The following is a 20,791-nucleotide window of genomic DNA, read 5'->3' as shown; positions in this document are numbered from 1 at the left end:
CTGTCTGATCGCCCCTGTCTCTGTGTCTGGTTCTCTCTCCCCCCACTTTCCCTGTCTGATCGCCCCTGTCTCTGTGTCTGGTTCTCTCTCCCTTTCCCTGTCTGATCGCCCCTGTCTCTGTGTCTGGTTCTCTCTCACCCCACTTTCCCTGTCTGATCGCCCCTGTCTCTGTGTCTGGTTCTCTCTCCCTTTTCCTGTCTGATTGCCCCTGTCTCTGTGTCTGGTTCTCTCTCCCTTTCCCTGTCTGATCGCCCCTGTCTCTGTGTCTGGTTCTCTCTCACCCCACTTTCCCTGTCTGATCGCCCCTGTCTCTGTGTCTGGTTCTCTCTCCCTTTCCCTGTCTGATTGCCCCTGTCTCTGCGTCTGGTTCTCTCTCTCTCTCCCTTTCCCTGTCTGATCGCCCCTGTCTCTGTGTCTGGTTCTCTCTCTCCCTTTCCCTGTCTGATCGCCCCTGTCTCTGTGTCTGGTTCTCTCTCCCCCGCCTTTCCCTGTCTGATCGCCCCTGTCTCTGTGTCTGGTTCTCTCTCTCCCCCCTTTCTCTGTCTGGCTGGCTTCTCTCTATCTGTCTTGTCCCGTCGTCTCTCTCTCTGTCCATCTGTCCCCTTGTCTCTGTCAGACTCTCTGCCTGCCTGGTCTGTCCTTTCTCCCTAACCTTGGGGGTGGGGGGCTGTAATGGGGAAAGGGGGGAGGGCAGTGGGGTGAAACCTCCCTGCAACAGGGTGTGTGCAAGTCTGCTCTGCAGACAACAGGGCCAGGCGGGCTGCAGAGGAAAAGCTGCTGTAGTCTGCAAGTGCTTCGGAAAGCAAGGGATAGGGTCGACAGAGGGCGCCGGGAGGCTGGTGAATAGAGAGGGAGGGAGGGAGGATTTACACTGAAGATTGCAGCCAGAGAATGGGAGAGCTCTCAGCCTTTGTCTGCAGAGTCCGGGGGATGTGAGGCTGCAGGTGGACCCGGCAGAGATGGTGCTATAACCCCACTGGCAGTGCCCGCAGCTGGCAGGGGGCTCTGTGTGTGTGAGAGAGAGAGGATGCTGGAGGATACATCTCCTCCATGCTGCTGAATACAGTGTCTTGCAGGGGGGGTGGAGAGACACACAGAGGAGTCAATGATTCACATCTCTGCAGCGGCACAGCTACACTGATGTCCAGGGCGGAGACCTGAGCAGAAACAGGCACCGCGTCCAGCCCAGCTCCGAGGAGGTAGGTAAGCCTGACACGCTGCTGATATTTAACTGGGGGAGCCGGCAGTGGCAGGGGAGTGGGGGTGGGGGGGGGAGGGGGGGGGTGAAATCCAGCCCAGCCTGTTAATGTACCTGTGAGTGGGGCAGTGGGAGAGGGTGAGCACCCCGTCCCTGGCACACACCCAGATACACACTGATACATACACACACACACACCCAGATACACAAAAACATACACCCTCACCCAGATACACCCTCACCTAGATACACAGAAACACACACCCAGATACACACTAACATACACCCACATACACACACCCACACAGGAACACAAAGACACCAATACCCACAGACACACACTCACCCACAGACACCCAGTCACTCACACAAACACACACACACCCACCCACACAGAGAAAGACACTAACACATACACACACACACACAAACACATACACTAACACACGGATACACCCACATACTAATATACACACACACTCTCATAGACTCACACACACATACACACACACTCTCTCTCACATATACTCACTCACTCACTCTCACACACACACACAACACACACACACACACACACACAGAAACACTAACAGAGGGGAAATAGCTTTGCAAGCAATGGTGAAAAATATGGACCTGCTCAGACTGGAGTGCGTTGTGTGCGTGTAAGAGAGAGAGAGAGAGAGAGTGTGTGTGTGTGTTCGTATGGGGATGTGTTTGTACGTGTGTTCATATGGGTGCATGTATCTGTGGGTGTGTCTGTGTGTGTTTGTATGGGGGGTGTGTGTGCGTGTGTGTGCATATGTGTGGGGGTGTGTGTGTGAGGGTGGGGGGTGGTGGTGTGTGTGTGTGTGTGTGTGTGGGGGGGTGTGTGTGTGAGGGTGGGGGGAGTGGTGGGGGTGGGGGTGGGGGTGTGATCAATCTCTCCAGTAAAGAATTTCCACTGATTTTTTAAAAAAAACCCCCAGTGCACAGCGAGTGGCTGCCATGGGAACCGAATCCTTCTCACAGGGGTGGGGATTGCGAACTTTGTGCGCTGGCGGTGGAGGGGGCGGGGAGGGGGGAGAGGTTTTGTCCCATTTTATTGTGGCTGGGTTAAAGTGAAGGGATGGATTCCGGCTCCTGCGGACCTGGTGGCCAGGCGTTACTGTTGTCACGCCGTGTGGCGAACCACTCCCTCCAGCCCCGCTCTCCCTCCAGCCCCTTCTTTTGTTTAGAGGGTTTATTTACAGAGCTCTGCGGGGTCCCTAAGGCGTGACGTCCCTCCAGCCCACTCAGCTGCAACCTGTTAGTCAGCCAGTTTATTGTGTTCGGCTCGGAGGATGGATTAGAGCGAGCTCATCCTACGAAACACCATTCGAGCAAACATTAATATTCCAATTCTCTATTGCAATGGTTTGCATATTTCAATTTAATACAAATTTTGGTGCGAGGAATTTGGAGAGACAGAACCACCCTCTGTACCAGCGTCCACTTTGGGCTGTTTGTGAGATTTGATTATCTATAGTCAGATTAGAAGTATCAGTAAACTGGAACCTTTGTCAGGAAGCGCAGATGGGCCCTCCTAGTTCTCCTGATACAGTAAGAAGCCTGACAACACCAGGTTTAAGTCCAACCGATTTATTTGCCAGTAAACCCACAAGCTTAAACCTCACTTAAACCTGGTGTTGTCAGGCTTCTTACTGTGTTTTTACCCCAGTCCAACGCCGGCATCTCCACATCATCTCTCCTGATGTATCCCCTGCCTCCCTGTTCACATATTGAGAACCCCCGCCGAGGTTCCAGCCCCAGCATCAGGTTTGTTAAGTCACGCTGGCACCAGTTTCCTTGGTGGAGTTGCGTGGCACAATTCTCCCGAGCCTCTGTGGCTTTGTCGTGCCAGCTGAGCTGTGGGCCCAGCCTCGCTGAGAAGGCGGGATTCCTTCTTAGGCGGTGTGCGGAGTTACGGGGATAAGGGTCTGGGTGGGATCGTGCAGACTGTGGTTCTATGTAGCCACGATGTGGAGAGGCTGGCGTCGGACTGGGGTAAACACAGTAAGAAGCCTCACAACACCAGGTACCAGCTGCCGTTGGTGGTGGTGGAGGCGGATTCGATAGGGTCTTTTAAGAGACTTCTGGATGAGTACGTGGGACTTAATAGGGTTGAAGGTTATAGATAAGCCTAGCAGGGAGGGATATGATCGGCGCAACTTGTGGGCCGAAGGGCCTGTTTGTGCTGTAGCTTTTCTATGTTCTGAAGTCGTGTCAAGCGAGGGGCATGCACACGGCGGGTCGTGTGTGGGCTGCTCTTGGAAGTCCAGGAGTGGCCTAGTACTTCATGTCGGTGTGTGTGCTTGATCCTGGACCGGTAGACGGGCGCTGCAACAGCTCGGTGACTAGCACTGCTGGCTGTGCAGACACATGGATTTGGGCCTGTGTCTGTGGGAGTTTGCGCATTCTCCCTGTGGTTGCGTGGGTTTCCTCCGGGCGCTCCGGTTTCCTCCCACACCCCAAAGATGTGCTCTTAGGCTAATCGGTTTCCACCAAATTGACACTATTTCTTCCCTGAATCTGACTGAGTAGGGTCCCATTCGTAGACATGCAGGGTAAAATAGGTGTAGGGTGATGCGGCGGCACGGGCTCGTTGGGCCGAAGGGCCTGTTTCCCGTGCTGGGTTGTTCTTTGTTAAGTCCAACAGGTTTATTTGGTAGCGAAAGCTACTAGCTTTTGGAGCACTGCCCCTTCGTCAGGTGAGCGCTCACCTGATGAAGGAGCAGCGCTCCGAAAGCTAGTGGCTTTCGCTACCAAATAAACCTGTTGGACTTTAACCTGATGTTCTGAGACTTCTTACTCTGTTCTACATAGCGGCAGAATTAGGCCATTCAGCCCATCGACTCTGTTCACCAGCCTATAAGTTTCTCCACCCCATTCCCCTGCCTTTTCCCTGTAACCTTTGATCCCTTACCAATCAAGAACCGATCTTTCTCTGTCTCTGGGTGGCACAGTGGGTTAGCACGGCTGCCTCGCAGCGCCAGGGACCCGGTTTTGATTCCCGGCTCGGGTCACTGTCTGCGAGGAGTCTGCACGTCCTCCCCGTGTCTGCGTGGGTTTCCTCCGGGTGCTCCGGTTTCCTTCCACAGTCCAAAAGACGTGCTGGTTAGGGGGATTGGCCATGTTAAATTACCCCTTAGTGTCCGAAGTGCTGGTGCAGGTTAGGTGCATTGGTCATGATAAGTTCTCCCTGCGTGTACCTGAACAAGAGCCAGAGTGTGACGACTAGGGGATTTTCATAGTAACTTCTTTGCAGTGTTAATGTAAGCCGACTTGTGACACTAATGAATAAACTTAAACTAAATACACTCAGTGACCCGGCCTCCTCTGTGGCAATGAGTTCCACAGATTCACCAAACCCTCTGGCTGAAGAAATTCCCCCTCATCTCGGTTCTCCTTTACTCTGAGGCTGTGCCCCTCGGATCCGAGTCTCTCCGACTAATGGAAACATCTTCCCTACGTCCACTCTATCCAGGGCCTCTCAGTATTCTGTAAGTTTCAATGAGATTCCCCCCCTCATCCTTCTAAACTCCATCGAATACAGATCCAGAGTTCTCAAACGCTCCTCATATTGTCAAGCCTTTCTGACTCCACACCCCGGTAGACTGAGCTGCCAGTCCTCATACAATCATTGAATCCATACAGTTCAGAAGGAGACCATTCGGCCCATCAGGGGTCTGCACCACCAAAATCCCACCCAAGCCATAACCCCACATATTTACCCGAGCTAGTCCCCCTGACACTAGGAGGCAACTTAGCATGGCCAGTTAACCTAACCTGCGTATCTTCGGGCTGTGGGAGGAAACCCACGCAGACAAAGGGAGAATGTACAAACTCCGCACAGACAGTGACCTGAGCCGGTAATCGAACCCAGGGCCCTGGCGCTGTGAGGCAGCTTTGCTAACCACCGTGCCACCTGTCCTTCCCTTAGCTCTGTTTCTCTATTAGCTATGATATCCAAATCCTGTGTACCATCCCAAGCCCTGAGGCACAGTGGTTAGCACTGCTGCCTCACAGTGCCAGAGACCCGGGTTTGATTCCCGGCTGTCTGTGTGGAGTTTGCACATTCTCCCCATGTCTGCGTGGGTTTCCGCCGGGTGCTCCGGTTTCCTCCCACAGTCTGAAAGACGTGCTGGTTAGGTGCTAAATTCTCCCTCAGTGTAACCCGTACAGGAATGTGGTGACTAGGGAATTTTCACAGTAGCTTCATTGCAGCGTTAATGTACACCGACTTGTGACACTAATAGATAAACTTGAACTTTGCTTTTTTACTTACCTGTCAGGACTCTTGCATTGAAATAAATCAGTCTTTCCTCATTCCGTACAATTCTCATGCCTGCTTTGTCTACGTATCTTGCTGACTTCTGCATTGGCCTCAGTGTCCCCTTCTGTCTCACTGCTCTTTCGGGTCCCACCCTGCCAGAGGATTTTAAACCCCTCCGAGTGGCTCTCGCAAAACTCCCTGCCATTAAATTGGTCCCTCTCCAGTTCAGGTGCAACCTGTCTTGTACAACTCACCTCTGCCCCAGAGGACTTCCCACCCGCTGTTGCCAAAAAATCTGAACCCCTTGCCCAGCCCCCTCCCCCAAACCAGCCCCTCAGCCCTGCATTCATCGATTCTCCACATTCATCCTACCAAAATACACTTGGGGTGGCCAAAACCATTGTGTGATTTCAAGAAGAAATTAGATTTCGCTCTTGGGGCTAAAGGGATCGAGTGGTTAGCACTCACAGCGCGAGGGACCCTGGGTTCGATTCCCGGCTTGGGTCACTGTCTGTGTGGAGTCTGCATGTTCTCCCCGTGTCTGCGTGGGGTTCCTCCGGGTGCTCTGAAAGACGTGCTGGTTAGGGGCTGAATTCTCCCTCAGTGTAACCCGAACAGGCGACTAGGGGATTTTCACAGTAACTTCATTGCAGTGTTAATGTAAGCCTACTCCTGACACTAATAAATAAACTTCTTCTCTGAAGTGAACCTAATTTGCCGCCGATCTGCCCACTCCACCCTCGCGTCTGTGCCCTTGTGAAGTTCTACACCACCCTCGGCACAGTTTACAACAATTGTAAGTTCTATGTCATCCACAAACTTTGAAGCTGTCTCCTGCTCACCAAGTTCTTGATATTTAATATCTATCAATTGGATCTTGGGGCTTAGCAATGCCGCAGGTTTTTATCTCTGTGGCAGTTATTTCCAATGTCACTTGAGTTTACACAGAAACCAGAAGCAGGAGGAGACCATTTGGCCCTTTGAGCCTGCTCTCCCATTCATGACTGATCATCAAATTCAATGTCCTGATCCCCCCTTCTCCCCATATCCCTCGATCCCTTTAGCCCCAAGAGCGAAATCTAATTTCTTCTTGAAATCACACAACGTTTTGGCCTCAACTACTTTCTGTGGGAGTGAATTCCACACATTCCCCACCCTCTGGGTGAAGAAATTTCTCCTCACCTCAGTTCTAAAAGGTTTACCCCTTTCTGAATCTACCCTGTCTAACCCTGTTAGAATTTTATAAGTTTCTATGAGATCCCCTCTCACTCTTCTAAACTCCAGTGAATATAATCCTAACCGACTTAGTCTCTCCTCATATGACAGACCTGCCATCCCAGGAATCAGCCTGGTAAACCTTCGCTGTACTCCCTCTATAGCAAGGACATCCTTCCTCAGATAAGGAGACCAAAACTGCACACAATACTCCAGGTGTGGCCTCACCAACACCCTGTACAATTGCAGTAAAACATCCCTATCCCTATACTCAAATCCTCTCGCTATGAAGGCCAACATACCCTTTGCCTTCTGTACTGCCTGCTGTACCTGCGCGCTTACTTTCAGCAACTGATGCACGAGGACTCCACGGTCTCGTTAAGTATCCACCTCTTTCAATTTACACCCATTCAAATAATAATCTGTCTTCCTATTATTGCTACCAAAGTGGATCACCTCACATTTATCCACATTATATTGTATCTGCCATGCAGATGCCCACACACTGTCCAACTCACATTGAATCACCTCTGCATCCTCCTCACAGCTCACCCTCCCTTGTATCATCTTTGTGTTATCCGCATCAAGAATTCCCAGGCAGTTGGCTTGTCTTTTCCCAGCATAAGACTGTGTTCCCATTCTGCCATCCCTGCGGAGAGGCATTTGGCATTCCCCCCAATACCTAGCCTTGCTGAAATCTCACTAGGTAGGCATAGCTGGCACCGATTCAGATCTCTGTGCCCTGCTGTGATATGTTACTGAGTTGCTTGGCGTGCATCCAGTTGAAATGCTGTACAACGATTTCCATAAGCCTTAACAGCTTTCCTCTCAATTTAATAATGGTTGTTGGAAGTGTATCTTTGCCCAACCCCCATTTCCCAGAAGATGTATTTTCTTTGCCACCTGTTCCACCAGAGATATGTCTTAACAACACCGGTGGCACGATGATTAGCACTGCTGCCTCACAGAGCCAGGGACCGGGGTTCAATTCCCGGCTTGGGTCACCTCTGTGTGGAGTCTGCACATTCTCCCCGTGTCTGCGTGGGTGCAGCAGGTAATGAAGAAGGCAAATGGAATTTTGTCCTTCATTGCGAGAGGGATGGAGTTTAAGAACAGCGAGGTTATGTTGCAGCTGTATAAGGTGCTGGTGAGGCCACACCTGGAGTATTGTGTACAGTTTTGGTCTCCTTACTTGAGAAAGGATATACTGGCACTGGAGGGGGTGCAGAGGAGATTCACAAGGTTGATTCTGGGGTTGAGAAGGTTTGCTTATGTGGACATGCAATTTAGGGGCAATTTAACACAGCCAATCCACCTAACCTGCACATCTTTGGACACTAAGGGGCAATTTAGCGTGGCCAATCCACCTAACCTACACATCTTTGGACATTAAGGGGCAATTTAGCATGGCCAATCCCCCTAACTTGCACATCTTTGGACACTAAGGGGCAACTTAGCATGGCCAATCCACCTAACCTGCACATCTTTGGACACTAAAGTGTAATTTAGCATGGTCAATCCATCTCACGTGCACATCTTTGGACACTAAAGGGCAATTTAGCATGGCCAATCCATCTCATCTGCACATCTTTGGACACTAGGGGACAATTTAGCGTGACCAATCCCCCTAACTTGCACATCTTTGGACACTAAGGGACAACTTAGCATGGCCAAACCACCTAACCTGCACATCTTTGGACACTAAAGTGTAATTTAGCACGGTCAATCCATCTCACCTACACATCTTTGGACACTAAGGGACAATTTAGCACGGCCAATCCACCCTAACCTACACATCTTTGGACACTAAGGGGCAATTTAGCACGGCCAATCCACCCTAACCTACACATCTTTGGACACTAAGGGACAATTTAGCATGGCGAATCCACCTAACCTGCACATCTTTGGACACTAAGGGGCAATTTAGCATGGTTAATCCACCTAACGTACAAATCCTGGAAACTAATTTAAAAAAATCCTGGCTCCCCCCTCTTAGCCAGGATGTTGATATGTTTAGTCCTGTTGGATTTCTGAATGAAATGTTGACAACTAAGGAGTTGTTGATGGGATGTTTGTTGAGCGTGATGGGGGTACTTAACGATGCTGATGACACTTGGTAACAGTGTTGCTTATACTTGGCAATGGTGGCACCATTGCGATGCCATATGTAATCTGGCAGTTGCCCAGCTGAGATGTTTGTTTATTCGTGTCACAAGTAGACTTACATTAACACTGCAATGAAGTTACTGCGAAAACCCCAGAGCTGTCACAGTCCAGCGCCTGCTCAGGTTCACTGGGGGAGAATTTACCTCCGAACCCACATGCCCTTCGGACTGTGGGAGGAAACCAGAGGAAACCCACACAGACATGGGGAGAATGTGCAGACTCCACACAGACAGTAAGCCGAGCCAGGAATCGAACCCGGGTCCCTGACGCTGTGAGGCAGCAATGCTAACCGCTGTGCCACCCCCAGTACCAGAGAGAGCTGAGATGATATCTCGGCCCTGCTTTGGCAAGCTGCATTGTTGTGCTGGGGGCTGGACGGTGGAATTGTAGGCCCGTTGCTAACCATATGATGGAGGGAAGGTGAATAATGGAACAAGAGAGTCTGGGCCATGACTGGGCAACCTTTGACCTGGAAACAATACAGTAAAGAATATTTGTAATTCCTTTAAAATATCAATGGAATCACTTTTTAAAGAATATTTGAAAAGAGAGGCCTCAATGGCAAAAACATCGATTTGTAATTTTCTTGACTAAAGGAAGTCTTAAAGGTTGATAAATCCCCGGGACCTGATGAAGTGTATCCCAGGACATTGTGGAAGGCTAGGGAGGAAATTGCGGGTCCGCTAGCAGAGATATTTGAATCATCGATAATCACGGGTGAGGTGCCTGAAGATTGGAGAGGGGCAAATGTTGTGTCTTTGTTTAAAAAGGGCTGCATGGAAAAGCCTGGGAACTACAGGCCTGTGAACCTCACATCTGTGGTGGGTAAATTGTTGGAAGGTATTTTGCGAGACAGGATCTAAAGGGATTTAGAGACGCAAGGACTAATTAGGGACAGTCAGTATGGCTTTGAGAGTGGAAAATCATGTCTCACAAATTTGATTGAGCTTTTTGAAGGGGTAACCAAGAAGGTAGATGAGGGCAGTGCAGTTGATGTTGTCTACGTGGACTTTAGTAAGGCCTTTGACAAGGTACCGCAAGGTTGGTTAAATTTCACGGGATCCAGGGTGAGGTATCTTAATGGATACAAAATTGGGTTGATGACAGAAGCCAGAGGGTGGTTGTAAAGGGATGTTTTTCAAACTGGAGGCCTGTGACCAGCAGTGTGCCTCAGGGATCAGTGCTGGGCCCACTGTTATTTGTCATCGTTAATGATTTGGATAAGAATGTAGGAGGCATGGTTAGTAAGTTTAAAGATGACTGCAAGATTGGTGGCTTGGTGGACAGTGAAGAAGGTTGTCTAGGATTGCAACGGGACCTTGATCAATTGGACAAGTGGGCTAACAAGTGGCAGATGGAGTTTAATTTAGACAAGTGCGATGTGATGCATTTTGGTAGATTGAACCAGGGCAGGACTTACTCAGTTAATGGGAGGGCACTGGGGAGAATTACAGAACAAAGAGATCTCGGGATACAGGTTCATAGCTCCTTGAAAGTGGAGTCACAGGTGGACAGAGTGGTGAAGGCGGCATTCAGCGTGCTTGGTTTCATCGGTCAGAACATTGAATACAGGAGTTGGGACGTCTTGTTGAAGTTGTACAAGACATTGGTAAGGCTACACTTGGAACACTGTGTGTAATTCTGATCACCCTATTATAGAAAGGATACTATTAAACTAGATAGAGTGCAGGAAAGATTTACTAGGATGCTACCAGGACTTGATGGTTTGAGTTATAGGGAGAGGCTGGATAGACTGGGATGTTTTCCTCTGGAGCGTAGGAGGCTGAGGGTTATCTTATAGAGATCTATAAAATAATGAGGGGCACAGATCAGCTAGATAGTCAATATCTTTCCCCAAAGGTAGGGGAGTCTAAAACTAGAGGGCGGAGGTTTAAGGTGAGAGGGGAGAGATACAAAAGGGTCCAGAGGGGCGATGTTTTTTTCACACAGAGGGTGATGAGTGTCTGGAACAAGCTGTGGGAGGCAGTAGTAGAGGCGGTTACAATTTTGTCTTTTAAAAAGCATTTAGATAGTTACATGGGTACGATGGGTATAGAGAGATATGGGCCAAATTGGGACTAGCTTAGGGGTTTTAAAAACAAAGGGTGAGCATGGACAAGTTGGGCTGAAGGGCCTGTTTACACACTGCAAACCTGCATGATTCTAAATAGAAACAGTGGCACCTGTGACCCTTGACCCGGAAGCTATACTGACAGGAAGGATGTTAAGGCCAAGAGAGACACAAAGATTGAGAATGCTACATTTGTGAATATATTTACCCGTTCACCTCATGTGGAAGAGTAATCAGCATCAATGTGGGTTAAAGTAAAAGTGAAGTGGGTCATGCTTTCATCTTGGCCATTATTTGGTTGGAGTGGTTTAGCCGTGGGATTTGGAGCATTGTGTCCTGGTGGAGCTTGTCCTCCTGGGATTGTGGTACCTACCCTCCCATCCCAGTCCCTGGCGAGCTTTCCCAGTGAGCACTCGGATGGAGGAGACTCGGATTGGGCAGTGCTAGTTGGGATGTAGCCCCAGAGTCTGCTTCCATTTACACACAACCCCACTCCAATGTCAGAGCAGCGATCTTCATCCAGCTCCCTCTGCCTAACAGCATTCACCATGCAATGGAGAGACAAACTTAGCACTTTCTCCCTCGTGTTCCCGCTTGCTCGTTCAGTCTCTCTCTCTGGCACTCTTTCTTTCTCTCACCCTCTCTCTCCCTCTCTTGCCCCTCTCCATCTCTCGCCTCCTCTCCCTCTCTCACTCCCTCTCTCGCCCCATCTCTCTCCCTCTCTCGCCCCCTCTCTCACCCCCTATCCCTCTCTTGTCCCTTCTCTTTCCCTCTCTCACCCCCTCTCTCGCCCCCTCTCTCTCCCTCTCTCGCCCCCTCTCTCTCCCTCCCTCATCCCTTCTCTCTCCCTCTCTTGCCCCCGCTCCGTCTTTTGCCCCCTCTCTCTCCCTCTCTTACCCCCTCTCTCGCTCCCTCTCTCTCCCTGAAATAGGTAGGGTGTAGAAAAAGATCAGCTTAATATAAGGTGGGTCCATTCAAAAGTCTGACGGCAGCAGGGAAGAAGCTGTTCTTGAGTCTGTGGGTACGTGACCTCAGACTTTGTATCTTTTTCCGGATGGAAGAATCATAGAATCCCTACAGTGCGGAAAGAGGCCATTTGGCCCATCAAGTCAGCACCGACCACAATCCCTCTCGGGCCCTATCCCCATAACCCCATGCACTTAACCTAGCTAGTTCCCTTGACATCAAGGGGCAATTTAGCATGGCCAATCCACCTAACCTACACATCTTTGGACACTAAGGGGCAATTTAGCATGGCCAATCCACCTAACCCTCATATTTTTGGAGTGTGGGAGGAAACCCACGCAGACATGGGGAGAACATGCAGACTCCACACACACTATGACCCAACTGGGAATCGAACCTGGGTCCCCGGCATTGTGAGGCAGCGATGCTAACCCACTGTGTCACCGTGCCGCCCGGAGAAAGTGGGAGGGAGTAAATACATGGGGTTATGGGGGGGGTGGGACCTGGGTGGGATTGTGGTCGGTGCAGACTCGATGGGCCGAATGGCCTCCTTCTGCACTGCGGTGGTGGTGGGTGGGGTGGGGGGGAGGGTTTCAATGATTCAGATATTCAGTCAAAGAGAGAGAGAACGGATAATCGAGGGGAGAGTCGCAAACTGGCAAATGGCCCTTTGATGCATCAATTATCATGCAGACTGTATGTAGAGGACAGCTGAGGCCCGCAGTCCAGACACAATGTTATCGTCAACCGTGTGGCTTAACTGCTGCTGCTGCAAGATGTCAGGTTTTCAATCTGTTGTCTGGGGAAGGCTCGGGGGAGGATCAGGGGAAGGTGGGGGCGGGGGGGGGGGGAGCCTCGAGGTATTGGTGTGGAGAGGAAGGAGAGGGGTGGGGGCCTCCATTGAGACGAATGTATTAATTAGCCTGACGCTCCGTGACCAGGCAGGCATTGTGATCGTGACTGACACTCGACAAAGATCGTCTGCGCCGGCCTTGAAAGGCAAACACGCTCCTCCTGTGGTAACAGCTGGACGGGATACCCCGGTGACAGGAATATAAAACCGGTGCTGGCCTCCCGGGAGGAATTAGGGGCCCGGAGAACCGGCTCGCTGTTCCTGTGCGCAAGCGATCGCCCCCATTCCACCCCCACCCCCCCCCCCACACAAAACCCCACTGAAAATGTCACCTGTGGTGTCAAATCCCCCCGGGGTGGTGCTTCTGACGCGCTGTCCATTCGGAGGGGCCTCTGGAATCGCAATTCCTAGACCGAAATTATCGTACAAATCTTAGCCCAAAAATAAAACCCCACACACGTTTCGAGAATTTTAATAATCATTTTAAGAAAAGGGTTTAGTTTCGGGAGTAGGGTTTTACATAAGAACATAAGGAATGGGCCATCTAGCCCCTCGAGCCTGCCCCGCCATTCAATAAGATCATGGCTGATCTGAAGTGGATCAGTTCCACTTTCCCGCTTTCTCCCCTTAATTCCACTTGTCTATCAGAAACCTATCTACCCGTGACTTAAATATATTCAGTGAGGCAGCCTCCACCACTTCAGCAGGCAGAGAATTCCAGAGATTCACCACCCTTTGAGTGAAGAAGTTCCTCCTTAACTCTGTTCTAAACTGCCCCCCGCCCTTATCTTGAGGCTGTGCCCTCTAGTCCTGCTATCCTTTCTAAGCGGGAAGAATCTCTCTACCACTACCCTATCCATCTCCTTCATTATCTTATACATCTCTATAAGATCCCCATATAAGAGAGCTGTTTCTTTCATGCTGGTACTCGTAAGAGACCGAGACACACGAAACAGGCCCTTCGGCCCAACCGCTCTATGCTGCCCTCCCAGTTAGTACCAATTACCCCCGCGTGCTTGGCCAATATCCTCCTAATCTTCTCCCGTCCATGTACTTTTTGACCAGCACAGCTGTGATGGGCTGAAGGGTCTTCACTGTGCAGTAGACCTCTGTGACTCTAGACCTAGGGTCCTCAGTACAATTTCTCCCATCCTATCAACTTCTACACATAGAGGGTGCTGCATGTATGGGATGAGCTGCCAGAGAAAGTGGTTGAGGCAGGTACAATAGCAACATTGAAACAGCATTTGGATAAGTACATGGATGGGAGAGGATTAGAGGGATATGGGCCAAATGCGGGCAATTGGGACTAGCTGGGAGGGCAGCATGGTCAGTATGGACCAGTTGGGCCGAAGGGCCTGTTTCTGTGCTCTATGACTCTATGAGTGGTGTGCCTCAGGGATCTGTTTTGGGGCCACTGTTGTTTGTAATTTTTATTAATGATCTGGATGAGGGTATAGTTGGGTGGATTAGTAAATTTGCTGATGACACCAAAGTTGGAGGTGTGGTAGATTGTGAGGAAGGGTGTCATAGTCTGCAGGGAGACTTAGATAGGTTGCAGAGCTGGGCCGAGAGGTGGCGGATGGAATTTAATGCGGAGAAGTGTGAGGTAATTCACTTTGGTAGGAGCAACAGATGTGTCGAGTATAGAGTATACTAGCACTAGGGGGCATGGCTTTAAATTAAGCGGGGGTAGCTACAGGACGGATGTCAGGGGTAGGTTCTTTACCCAGCGGGTGGTGAGGGATTGGAATGCCCTGCCTGCTGCAGTTGTAAATGCGTCTAGTTTGGGGGCGTTTAAGAGATCTCTGGATAGGTTTATGGACGAAAAGGGATTGGTATAGGCTAGTGGGTCATTGTTTTTGTAACTGGTCGGCGCAACATCGTGGGCCGAAGGGCCTGTTCTGCGCTGTAATGTTCTATGTTCTATGTTCTATGTTCTATGGGTGGAATTTTCCCTTCCTGTCTGCCATGGAGAGGGTCGGGGGGGTGCGTGTTGGGTGAAGGGTGGGAGCAGACCATGCAAAGAGCTGTGAACCTCAGGCGGGATTTTCCAGTCTTGGGGCGAGCATAGCCATAAAACCCCACCCTATGACCCTCTCCACGCCCCTTAACACCTCAAAAAACATTGGATCAAACCATCCCTTTACTTTGTTAATTCCAGAGAATACAACATTCCAAAATCCCGCCATCCCCTCCCGAGCCTGATATTATTTTTCCCTCCGGCGCGGAATGGCCTGATGAGTCCGGGATGAAAAGCTTCGACAAACCGTGTCTTTTTCTCCACCTCCCCTCCCCCCGGGACTTTGAAAGCCGTCATCTCTGGCTTGGGAGAGCGACAGTCGTTCAGACTGACTGCGGATTACGCTGTGTAAGCCCGTACATAAATTAACATACATTCGCGTTCTGGGTCTATTAATAGCGAGATGCCCTGTTGGCAGAGATTAAAAAAGAAACACATTGGATTCTGAGAGAGATTGTGAGGTCTCAGCTGGCATCTCGCCCCCATCCAGCCTCCCGCCCCCGCACTCCCTGGGATTAATCACCCCTCAGGTACTCTGTAACTGAGTGATCTTGTTCAGGCTTGTTCATGCCAGGGTTACAGATCAAGGACAAATTCGACCCAAGCTCTTTTATATTTGTCTCAAATTTCCCCCTTTATCTTTATCTCAAATATCAACAAAAAAAACACTATGTGCCGTGTCGAATTAACCTCACGCTGGTACCTGTCTTAGTACCATATCTTCCAAGACTCCCCCCTCCCCGCCCCGGCAACGCAGTCCGCCCCGCCTGACGCTTAGCGACGACACGACAACCTCAAACAAGCTGCCAAAAAGTACTCTAGCAAAGGGTGCAAACCAGATTTGTAAGTACGGTGGCACAGTGGTTGGCACTGCTGCCTCACAGCGCCAGGGACCTGGGTTCGATTCCCAGCTTGGGTCACTGTCTGCGCAGAGTCTGCACGTTCTCCCCGTGCCTGCATGGGTTTCCTCCAGGTGCTCCGGTTTCCTCCCACAGTCCAAAAGACATGCTGGCTAGGTGGATTGGCCATGATAAATTGTCTCTTTGATTTATTATTGTCACGTGTACTGGGATACAGTGAAAAGTATTGTTTGATTTATTATTGTCACGTGTACTGGGATACAGTGAAAAGTATTGTTTGATTTATTATTGTCACGTGTACTGGGATACAGTGAAAAGTATTTTGATTTATTATTGTCACGTGTATTGGGATACAGTGAAAAGTATTGTTTGATTTATTATTGTCACGTGTACTGGGATACAGTGAAAAGTATTGTTTGATTTATTATTGTCACATGTATTGGGATACAGTGAAAAGTATTGTTTGATTTATTATTGTCACGTGTACTGGGATACAGTGAAAAGTATTGTTTCTTGTGTTTTTTTGCACGCTATATAGACAAAGCATTCCGTTCTTAGAGTACATGGGGAGAAGGAAAAGAGAGAGTGCAGAGTGTTGTGTTACAGTCACAGATAGGGTGCAGAGAAAGATGAACTTAATATTCATGTGTATTGGAATACAGTGAAAAGTATTGTTTCTTGTGTGCTATACAGGCAAAACATACTGTTCATAGAGTAGATAAGGGAGAGGGTGCAGAATGTAGTGTTACAGTCGCAGGTAGGATGGAGAGAAAGATCGGCTTAATATTTGATTTATTATTGTCACTTGTATTGGCACAGAGTGAAAAGTATTGTTTCTTGTGTGCTATACAGACAAAGCATACCGTTCGGAGAGTACATGGGGGAGGAGGAAAGGAGAGGGTCCAGAACGTAGTGTTACTGTCATAGCGAAGGTGTACAGAAAGATCAGCTTAACACAAGGTAGGTCCATTCAAAAGTCTGATGGCAGCAGGGAAGAAGCTGTTCTTGAGTCGGTTGGTACTCAGACTTTTGTATCTTTTCCCTGATGGAAGAAGGTGGAAGAGAGAATGTCCGGGGTGCGTGAGGTCCTTGATTATGCTGGCTGCCTTTCCCGGGCAGCAGGAAGTGTAGACAGAGTCAGTGGATGGGAGGCTGGTTTGACTGCTGGACTGGGCTATGTTTACAAATCTTTATAGTTTCTTGAAGCCTTAGTCAGAGCAGGAGCCATACCAACCTGTGATACACCTGGAAAGAATTCTTTCTATGGGGCATCTGTAAAAGTTGATGAGAGTCGTAGCGGACATGCCAAATTTCCTTCGCTTCCTGAGAAAGTAGAGGCATTGGACGCTTTCTTAACGAGAGTGTTGGCATGAGGGGACCAGGTCAGGTTGTTGTTGATCTGCACACCTAAATACTTGAAGCTCTCCACCATTTCTACTTCGTCCCCATTGATGTAGACAGGGGCATGTCTTCCACTACACTTCCCAAAGTTGATGACTATCTCCTTCATTTTACTGACATTGAAGCAGAAATTACAGAATCATAGAATCTACAGTGCAGAAGGTGGTCATTTGTCCCATCAAGTCTGCACTGACAACAATCGCACCCAGATCCTATCCCCATAACCCCACATATTTACCCTGTTAATCCCCCTGACACTAAGGGACAATTTAACATGGCCAGTCAACTTAACCTGCACATCTTTGGACTGTGGGAGGAAACTGGAGCACCCAGAGGAAACCCACGCAGACACAGGGAGAACGTGCGGAATCCACACAGGCACTGGCCCAAGCCAGGAATCGAGCCCGGGTCCCTGGCGCTGTGAGGCAGCAGAGCTAACCCACTGTGCCATCGTGCCACCCATTAGTGTGGTAATACCATTTCTGAATGGACCTACCTTGCATTAAGCTGATCTTTCTCTACACCCTTGCTATGACTGTAACACTACATTCTGCACTTTCGTGGTTCTGTCTCTATGAACGGTATGCTGTGTCTGTATAGCGTGCAAGAAACAATACTTTTCACTGTATCCCAGTACATGTGACCATAATAAATCAAACAATACTTTTCACTGTATCCCAGTACATGTGACAATAATAAATCAAACAATACTTTTCACTGTATCCCAGTACATGTGACAATAATAAATCAAAACAAATCAAAACCTATGCCCCTGAATAATTGACCCTTTGACCCTGGTAAGAAGACCCTAACTATCCACTTTATCCAAGTCTGTCATGATTTTGTAAACCTCTACCAGGTCCCCCTCATCCTCTGATGCTCCAATCAAAACAATTCACATTAGTTCATCCTTCCTTCATAGTCCATATCCTCCAAACCAGGCAACATCCTGGGAAATCTCTTCTTCACCCTTTCCAATGCATCAAAATCCTTTCAGCAGTGAGGCAACCAGAATTGTCCACAATACTCCAAACGTGGCCTATACAGCAGCAACATGATTTTCCAATTCCAATACTCAACGCCCTGACCGATGAAGGTCAGATGTCATACGCCTTCTTGACCCCCTTGTCCACCTGAGTTGCCACCTTCAGGGAACTGTGGATCTGCACGCCTAGATCCCTCCGTATGGTAATATTTATAAAGGTTCTACCATTTATTGTATACTGTCCTTCAGCAATAGTTCTTCCAAGTTGTATCACCTCACACTTGTCTGGGTTATATTCCCATGAGAGAGGGAGTTGGGGGGGAAGGTACGGTGGCACAGTGGCTAGCACTGCTGTCTCACAGTGCCAGGGACCCGGGTTTGATTCTGGCCTTGGGTGACTGTGTGGAGTTTCCCACCCCCTCCCTCCCTCTCTCCCTCCCTCTCTCTCTCTCCACACCACTATCTCTTTCTGTCCCCATCTCTATCTCTCTCACCCTCCCTCTCTGTCTCTCTCCTCCCCCTTACTCTCCCTCCTTCTCTCTCCCTCCCTTTCTTTCTCCCCTTCTCTCCTTCTCTCAATTGTCCATCCCTATCCCTCTCTCCCATCCATATCTCTCTCTCTCTCCCCATCTCTCTCCTCCTCACCCTTCTCTCTCTCTCTCTATCGCTCTCCCTCCCTCTCGTTACCTCCCCATCGCTCTCTCTCCGTCGCTCCCTATATCTCTCCCCCCCATCCTTCTCTCTCCCCCATCCTTCCTCTCTTTCCCCATCACCCCTCTCTCTACCCACCCCTCTCTCCCCTCCATTCATATTTCTCTCTCTCCCCACACCTAGTCTCTCTCTCTCCTGATCCCTATACCTCCCTCTCTCCCCATCCCCCTTTCCTCATTCCCTATCTCCCTCTCTCCCTTCATCCCTCTATCTCTCTCTCTCTCCCTCTCTGTATCTGTGTGTGTGTCTCTCTCTCTCTCTCTCTGTCTCTCTCTCTCTCCCTCCCTCTCTCTCTCTCTATCTCTCTCCAGCCTTTTCCTTACCTGACCATTGCTCTCTCTGCCTCTCCCTATATTTCTCTCCCCCAACGTTCTCTCTCTCCCCCCCCCATCTATCTCTCTCTCTCCTCCCCCCCCATCTATCTCTCTCTCTCTCTCTCCTCCCACCCCCTGTCTCTCTCTCTCTCTGTCTTTCTCCCTCCTCATCCCATACCTCTCTCTCTCCCCATCCCCCCTCTCCCTGTCCCCATCTCTCTCTCTCCCTTCATCCCTCTGTCTCTCTCTCTCTCTCCCCCTCTCTCTCCCTATCACTTCCTCTCTTTCTCTGCCTCCCCTCTCTCTTTCTCCCTCTCTCTCCCTCCCTCCCTCCCTCTCTCTTCCTCATCCCTATCTTTCTATCTTCCTCCATCCTTATGTCTCTCTTACTCTCTCTCTCGCTCCCCCCTCTCTCTCTGGCCCCATCCCTCTGTTTCCTTCTCCTTCTCTGTCTGTCGCTCTTTCTCTCTCCATACCCACTTTCTCTCTCTGTCCCTCTCTCTCTCTCTCTCTCTCTCTCTCTCTCTCTCCTTTCTTCCATCTCCCTCCCTCTCTCTCCTTCCACCCTCTCTCACACTCACTGTTAGCCAGGCTATTTGTTTTGCTTTGCAGGGTTTTTTTTAACAAAGCGGCTGAGATTATTGTGCGGGGAATAATTCTGCACAAGTTTGATGCAGCACTTTGTGTGCCCACTGACTGAAGCTTTTCGGACGAACACAGACAGCTGGGATTGTTTCGGCGAGGCACACGCTTGTAATGTGTCCAAAACTGAGCTGGGGAATAAGTGCTGACTGCTCCTACACGATGGAAAACTTGCACACGTTATCACATCAAAAACGCACAGAACAATCACAGGCTCATAGACAGCGAGGGGGTCGGACTGTCGGCTGTGAGTTCACGGATTCAGAAAGAAAGTGCTGACTGCTTACATCCCCATGTCTGACTGTCAAAGAACAGAACACAAAGGGCTGCCTCTATTCAGGAGCGAGTTGGCGGAGCCTGGGCAAGGTTCACCAGGCTGATTCCTGGGATGGCAGGTCTGTCATACGAGGAGAGACGAATTAGGTTAGGATTATATTCACTGGAGTTTAGAAGAGTGAGAGGGGGATCTGATAGAAACTTATAAAATTCTAACAGGGTTAGACAGGGTAGATTCAGAAAGAATGTTCCCAATGGTGGGGGGAGCCCAGAACTCGGGGGTCAGAGTTTGAGGATAAGGGGTAAACCTTTTCTACAGGTGAGGAGAAACTTCTTATCGTAGAATCCCGACAGTGCAGAAGGCCATTCAGCCCATAGAGTCTGCACCCACCACAATCCCACCCAGGCCCTATGCCCATAACCCCACACATAGAACATAGAACATAGAACATAGAACATTACAGCGCGGAACAGGCCCTTCGGCCCACAATGTTGCGCCGACCAGTCTTATTTTTAAAAAAAAAACATTGACCCACTAATCTAAACCACTCCTTTTTCGTCCATAAACCTATCCACCAATCTCTTAAACGCCCCCAAACTAGGCGCATTTACAACTGCAGCAGGCAGGGCATTCCAGTCCCTCACCACCCTCTGGGTAAAGAACCTGCCCCTGACATCCGTCCTATAACTACCCCCCCTTAATTTAAAGCCATGCCCCCTCGTGCTAGATTTCTCCATCCGAGGAAACAGGCTATCACCATCCACCCTATCTAAACCTCTAATCATCTTATATGTTTCTATAAGATCCCCTCTTAGCCG

The 20,791-nt window shown here is 49.7% G+C and overlaps 1 protein-coding gene across 3 annotated transcripts in view; it reads left to right on the top strand.

Moving 5' to 3' along the window:
* Positions 1-891: 891 nt before the first annotated feature.
* LOC145339496 (beta-adducin-like) overlaps positions 892-20,791 on the top strand; it is a 90,446-nt gene continuing 70,546 nt past the window's right edge. For 2 of the 3 annotated variants that reach the window (XM_080183968.1, XM_080183970.1), the window contains exon 1: positions 892-1,199. The gene's annotated coding sequence lies outside the window, so the exon portion shown is untranslated. Of the gene's footprint in view, positions 1,204-20,791 lie in introns of all 3 variants that reach the window. The other variant, XM_080183969.1, reaches the window with a different exon arrangement.

The sequence above is a fragment of the Carcharhinus amblyrhynchos genome, unplaced genomic scaffold, assembly GCF_965287045.1.
Source record: "Carcharhinus amblyrhynchos unplaced genomic scaffold, sCarAmb.v2.hapA scaffold_501, whole genome shotgun sequence".
Lineage (NCBI taxonomy): Eukaryota > Metazoa > Chordata > Chondrichthyes > Carcharhiniformes > Carcharhinidae > Carcharhinus > Carcharhinus amblyrhynchos.
The sequence above is the reverse complement of the archived record's forward strand: the minus strand, read 5'-3'. Positions and strand labels throughout refer to the sequence as shown.